Raw genomic sequence first — 7656 nt, 5'->3', positions numbered from 1 at the left:
CGCTCCTAGCAGCTCAAGGTAACATGTATCCATTCATGTTTTCATTCATATTACATGCATTTCGCTCATCATGCTGTTCGTCTATTTAGGCAGAAGTATCCCATCCATTCTAATGTTTGTTTTCGTTTTCTTCTTCTTCTGGTTTTGGCGGTTGGCAACAGGCTTGTAGTAGCATTACTGCCACGTACTGGTTGCAGTATGGTTCGTGATGGACTCCATATATCTTCTCTTATTTCATAATTATGTCATTCTAATTTAACTCATTGTTCATATTTTCTACAGTCATTTCTTGTCCATAGTATGCTTCGATTTTAAGTGGCTGGCTGAAATGTTAACCTTATCATTCCCCTTGTTGAGAATTAAAAATATATCTTAGTTGAGGTTACTGAGGAAAGCAGAGGGGGGGTCTGCCCTTCCTGCTCCAGCGTAAGATAAACATGGAGTTTTATTGTCCTGAGGGGGTGGTCAGAAGGAGAGGGGGTCAGTCATCCTCCCTCTGAGCCATGCAGGAGGAGTTTAAAGTTGATAAAAGGAATGTCTTGGTAAAACTTACTTCAGACAGACAGACTTCTCGACCGTGCGGTGAAAGATCTTGATTGGTAATGTAACTCTGTCTCCATATTTAATTTCTTTGAATTAAATATGTATTTAAACCGTTCTACCTCTGATCAATGATTCCTTATTTTATTGTCAAATCTTAAACCGGGGTAAAAATGGGCCTTTAGTAGCGAAGCAGGATTAGGCCAATAATAAATAAATCACACCCTCTTTTCTTTTGTTTTTTCCCTTTTCTGTGTTCTCTTACTATCTTTGATATGGTAACGTTCTTCACATCTCCCCTTTATCATCAACCTGCAGGCTGTATTAGCAAATGTCTCAGCATTTTAAATCTCTGATTTTGTCATTTAAAGACTTACTATTGGCAATCCTTCCGCATTAAGTACCTTCAATGTCTTTCACGTTCAGTTTAACCGAACAGTAGGGTTGAGTTGTTACTTAGCCCATTTTATTTCAGAAGTGCATTTTAAATCCAGCAATTTATACCAATTGTTGTTAAAACCGCTGCAACTCTGATGCAATTCGGCGTTCGTTTTGAACGGTCTGTACTGGTTCAGACCTCTTATTCATGCTGACCAGGCCACTTTGTCACTCTTGTCATTTCATCGGTCAGTTTAATGTTTTGCTAATCAATTACTTCAGGTGTTGTGAAATTATACATGTTAAAGTTATTTAAATGTTCTTGTTTGTAGGTATTGTCTGATGAATGTCAGCTGGGAGCTGACGTCGGGATGGCTGTGGGGGATGATTTGAGTATTGGCGATCTTTTAACAGCAATTGCTCATGTATTTTAGGGATTGACAATTTTCTTTTCAGGTTCAAGAATTTATTTTAAGATGAACATCCGGAGAGGATCACTGTGGGTGCTGTTGTCTGGTGATAGTGTTGTGCAATTATACACTGTTTAAAGTCATTTAATGTTTCATAAATAACTCTCTGTCTGTTGGGTATTGTCTGGTGATGATCAGCTTTTGGGCTGATATAGAGACAATGGTTGAGAGGGATGAGTTCGAGCACTGGCAGTCTTTTGACAGTAGAGCCTGCACACACAGGGTAAAGGAGTAACAGCTTCTTTTCGGGTTCAAGAATTTAGTAACAGGTAAAATGAACATCCGGAGAGCATCACTATGTGATGCTGTTTGCCTGAATTAGCACAATGTTGGTGAATCCTCTCTGCTAGGCTGGTGAGACTTGACTGGGCTACTGGGCAAATAAAGATAGAAAGAGGCTAAGGAACTATTTGCAAAGAAAACAAAGACAAACCAGGGTAGTTGATCATGATCAGGATAACTCGGTGAATCCTTGTTCACTGAGGGTCTGATTCCAAGAACATGGAATGAAATTGAGACATTTGCCATGTATTTCAATCCAATCACAATGCGGGACCCAAGTTAAACAGAACATTATTTGTTGAAATAATGGCTCTGCTGCCGTGTGGTCGGGTCGGAGGCCTGGTGTGAGCACATTCTCTGAACCGGTTGCGGTCCGATTTGAGCAGGGTTTTTCCTCAGAATTCCACAGCTTTCCGCTCCATCTGGGTTCGTTCCTCGGTACAGGCTGAGAAGAAATACACAGAGCTGTTTTGCATGCAGGATCTTTGCTCCTGCTACCAGTTGTGAGGTTAGGACAGCAATTTAGCTCTGTATTTGCCTGGACATGTTCCCCAGGCGATGAGAGCCTCTCCAGATGCTGAAGCAGGCAGTCGAGTCTAGCAGACCCTGGATAAAGCGTGGCTGGCCAGGCACCTTCCCTCAGCTGCTGGCTTGCGTGTTGGTCAGGGCTGACCAGGCCTCATGGTTTGGCCTTCTTTGTCTGATCTGAGAGAGCTGCTAAAGAAGTCTGCAGGAGTGAGCTGAAGAAAAGAGAACTCTTTGTCTGTGGGGGAAGGTTTTTATTTGTAAGGAGGGTTCTCAGCAAGACTCCTGGTGGGAAGAAAGGCCGTCCAAGCCTTGAGGGTCTCATGTTGCAGCAGGACAGAATTCCTGTTACCTTCCCCATATCACAGTTCAGAAATCTATCCGAGATCAATTATTTATCATGGCGTTATTGCATAACATTAGTTTTCAATCACAGATCCTGTCTGCAGACTGGTGAGACTAATTAAGCTAATAAGTAATGAAGATCATCAGTTTTATCAGAATGTAGTGCAGAATCTAAATAAAGTATTAATTTCATTTCAAACATCATGGAATGAGCTAAATAGCTTAATCCGTTCATGACAGCATTTAGTATGCGTTCGGCAGTTTATGCATTCATAAGTTAAGCAAACATTATTTGATAAATTATGTCTTAAGATATGTTACTAATCTTCATCCTGTTCATTCATTCATCTTGTGGTCACTTCCTCTCATAGATCTTCCTTTCACTATTCTCAGTTTGTCCTTTCTCAAATTAAATCTGTCAGCCTGCAAATTGAGTTCTAGGTATTGATCTCAACTTGGTTCCAGCATGGCTTCCTGCCTGCAGTTCAGCTCTCGAATTCACAAGATATCAGTCTCGTTCCATATCAGTTATTTCCGTCAGCTGCCCTTCTCGCTCGGTCACCTCAATCTCACAAATGCATCGTTGCCAGAGTCACGCTTTATTTCCAGGCAGCTCGAGTTCACTAAATTCGTTCTTTCCTTCTTGAACAGGATAATCTGGTTGAGAGCTGCCGTTCTGACCGTCTGGTCTGCTTCTCGTTTGGATCGAAATATATTTCTATAATGTCTGTCGTAAATGTGTTTAGTTTATGGATGCTGCCATCCGTAGGTTTTAGGGGGTTCTTTGTGGTTGTTGTTTCGCAGATTTCTGATCACTCCAACGGTGGGCCATTGTCATCATCATCATCATGCCTCACATATCGTTCTTGGCATCCATTAATTTTAGCTGCTCAATGCCTCTCAGCTTTAAGGTATTCTAACTGCAAATACTGGTGGTGGATTTGAAACTATTCACATGTCTCGCACTCTTCATGTTTCACTCTTTCAAATTGAGTTTATTATTTATAATCACACTCCTGTAACTCTCCTCTATATAGTTGATATTCATGCTTCTTTCATATCATCATTCATCACATGTATACTATCATTCATATTGCAACTCATATTGTCAGTTTATCCTGTCCTTTATCCTGTCACGCATTCTGTTATGTATCCTTTCATGCATTTGTCATGCATTCTTTATGTATCCTGTCATGCATTCTCTCGTGTGTCTTGTCACGTCTGGTCCTGCGTCTCCTCATGTGTTCTCTCATGCATGCGTCATGCATTCTGTTATGCATCCGGTTGCATCCTGTCATGTGTCCCGTCACCTGTTTTGCATCTTGTCATGATCTCTCGTTTCAATGTGCATCATCCGCAAGAAAGCGTTCAAGACATCTTCCGCAAGAAAGCATCTCTGCTCACTTCTCTTTTCATTACATTCACCTAATCATAATCTCTCATTCATCTCTCTATCCCGTCTCACTGCCTCATGAGCATACAGATGCTCTGACCTCGGCATATTTTATTTTTTTTCCCAGTGTCCTGTCTAGCAATGTGGCAATAAGAATTGATATCTTAATGCCAAGTAGAGCTCGACAGATTTTGCTTTCACAAGTGGAGCATACGGCTTTCGCCATAATGCTCCGCTTGATTTGTGCATGTAAATAGCTTTATTGTTATTCCTGCAGGGAGAATTTCAAATTATATGGACACTACAATGGGAAAGTAGGAGAGTAAAAGAAAAACAAGAAGAGAAAAAAAAGAGAAGAGGTGAAAGAAAGAAGAGATAAAAGGAAGAGAGTGATAAAACGTCCTCTGTCTGCTCCATCACCTGGAAAGAGACACAAAAAGAACAGCACAACCAACAGACATAAAGCAACAGATACAATCGAGTAACACCTTGATACCATTGCTAAATCATATGTATTATTATTTAAGCTGACATGTGTAATGTGATACCTGGAAAAAAGAAAGTAAAAGAAAAGAAATTAATAAATTATAGCCTTTCTGTATATAAGTGAACATTTAATACCTGGGACACAGCACCTGTGGGAGTTTGTGAGAGTGCACTAGTTTAGGTGAAAATTATCCAGAAGGAAATAGCTCGATAGTGGTTGTGGAGAACCAAAGACCCGCCTTCCCCGAGCACAGAGGCAGGGGTCAGGGGACCCGTAACCCCGGACCTCGGCATATTTTTGAGGGGAACATCCATGTTCTCATACATCTACTTATGCATGTCACAGTATAATTCAGCATTAATGTTCCTGCCGAGGTGTGAGCGCCAAAGACTTAAAATATTGTGTCAATAAAATCCTTCTAATTGCCATTTTCTTTCTCTGAGTTTTTCAGATTGAAATTGAGCTTAAGCGGAAGTTCGATTGAACAAACTCATCGCCTGCTGCCGTCCAATCAGAGGTCGATCCGCCTCTGATGTGAGCCAATCAGCTTCGGACCGCGCCTCCATGAAGCCCAATCAGCATCCCGCGCTCATCTTAAAAGGAACTTCAAATCCACGTCTCAGCCTGCTAACCAGCAAGCACAACAGCATTGCATCATGTCTGATTTCGAATCAGACGTCCGATTCAACCCAACCCCTTCTCCACCATCGTAGCTGAGTTCATCTAGCTTCCATGACGTTCTTCATCCTCAATCATCAGAGTGTTTTCTCTCAGTCTTCAGCACTCCCTATCACCTCATATTGGTCCGACAGAAGACCACCATGTTGGGCCCGGTTCAGCCAGAGGTTTCCCAAAGGGGAGTTTTTCCTCTCCACAGTCGCTTCAAGCTTGCTCATCATGGACAGTTCATGCAAACCTGTGTTTATCAAGTTGGACATTTATTGATCATCATATGGACTGAACAAACTTCTTCTATCTCCACTCCACCACCAGTTTCAGACCTGGGGGGAACATCCCTGTTCTCATACATCTACCTTTGCATATTAAAGTATAATTCAGCATTAATGTTCCTGCCAAGGTCTGAGCGCCAAAGACTTAAATTATTGTGTAAATAAAATCCTTCTAATAGACCCCTTGCATCTGACGTCACAGTCACGTGATCGGGGTGCGCACCTCCATCTTGGTGGGCACGCTAGCCTGACAGCCTGTCTACTACATGACAAAACAGTGATTTAGAGCGTACTTTTAGTTAGTTTATTTTTGGAATCTAAGCAATGCCTACGACTTGTTGTGCTCCCGGTTGCACACAGAGGCATTCCAAATCGTTGGATGTACGTTTCTGTCGTTTACCGAAGGATGAGGAAAGAAGAAAGAAATGGATATTTTCAATGAAAAGAGCGCAGGCAGACACTCCCAATGGACCGGGGGAGTCATCATACTACGAGAGAATTTGCAGTCTACATTTCATCTCCGGTAAATACAACTTAATTCTGCTCTAGTCATTGTTCTACTTAAATAGCGGCAGAGGGGAGGTGGCGATCGCTACACGGGCCAGAGAAGCGGCCCGTGTAGCGATCGCTACAGCAGCCGCCGCAGCAGCCGCCGCAGCAGCCGCTGTCTGAAGCAGCAGGAAGCGGACAGGCTGCGGCAGCTGCTGTAGCGATCGCTACACGGGCCGGAGAAGCCGCTGTTGCTGCTGTAGCCGCCGCTGTCTGGAGCAGCACCCGCTTCCTGCTGCTCCAGACAGCGGCGGCTCTCCGGCCAGTGTAATGATCGCCACCTCCCCTCCGCCCGTTCACGGGCGCTAGTACTTCTGTGTTTACGCTCCAATGTCGCCGACACCCCCACCCATTTTAACAAGACAAAAACACCAAAATAATCCGTAGTGAGTGATGTTTTTTTTTTAACCTACCGGGCGGGTCTTCCTTTCTGCTTTGTGCTGTTGCACAAACATGTCTGAACATCCATCCATCCATTTTCCGACCCGCTTAATCCCTCATGGTGTTGCTGGAGCCTTTTTCCTGATATAAAATAATTGCAGCCCTCCAGTGGTTTCAGCGGCTTTCGTGCTCTCTTGTCCGTACTGGCCTGCGTGTTTATAAAGCAGCTGTGTCGCGGTACGGAACACTTGGCCAGCATTTCACAGACTCGCTCCATCCTTTCAGGCTTTTGCTGTGTGGATCTGGCAATCTGATACCATCAACCATCAACTTACTCTTAAAACGATCTTGTGATACGTTATCTAAAGAAGAAAAATACCTGGAGAACTCGTCATTTCGTCAAATGGCGTGCCAACCAATATGGCCACCACGCAAGGGGTTCTGGGTAATGGAGTCACATGGTTGCAAGGGGTCTATTGCCATTTTCTTTCTCGGAGTTTTTCAGATTGAAATGGGATTTAAATGACATGTCTTGGTCAAAAATAACACCAAGATTTTTTACTTTATTACCAGAGGCCAAGTTAATACCACCCAGATTAAGTGATTGGTTAAGTTTATTTTTTGAGGACTCTGGCCCAAAGATTACAACTTCGGTCTTGTCAGAATTTAGATGCAGGAAATTTAAAGTCATCCAGCTTTTGATGTCATCAAGACATGAATGCAGTCTAAGTAATTGATTGGATTCATCAGGATTTATGGATAAATATAGCTGAGTATCATCTGCATAACAGTGGAAATGAATCCCATGCTGTCTGATAATTTTGCCGATCGGAAGCATATATATAGTAAATAGAATTGGTCCAAGGACTGAACCCTGTGGTACTCCACAGGTGACCCTAGAGTTTGAGGAAGATTTATTATTAACATGAACAAACTGGAATCTGTCCGACAGACAAGATTTAAACCAGCCTAATGCTTTCCCCTTAATCCCTACAGTATGTTCAAGTCTTTGTAGGAGAATATTGTGGTCAACTGTATCAAATGCAGCACTGAGATCTAACAGGACAAGTACAGACAGTCCATTATCTGAGGCCATGAGAATATCATTAGTGACCTTCACCAGAGCTGGTTCATCCGCTATTACCATATAGCATAGAAAGAGTTCCTGGATCAATGTTTCTGGCTTTTTGTGTATCTCGTCTGTCATCTCTAACCCTCAATCTACGCTGAGCCTGGTTCTGCTGGAGGTTTTCCTCCCCGTTAACGGGGAGTTTTCCTCTTCACTGTCGCTTCATGCATGCTCAGTATGAGGAATTGCTGCAAAGCCATCGACAATGCAGACGACTGTCCACTGTG

The sequence above is a fragment of the Fundulus heteroclitus genome, chromosome 5 (assembly GCF_011125445.2).
Source record: "Fundulus heteroclitus isolate FHET01 chromosome 5, MU-UCD_Fhet_4.1, whole genome shotgun sequence".
In the NCBI taxonomy this organism is placed as follows: Eukaryota; Metazoa; Chordata; class Actinopteri; order Cyprinodontiformes; family Fundulidae; genus Fundulus; species Fundulus heteroclitus.
Note: the sequence above shows the minus strand (reverse complement) of the source record.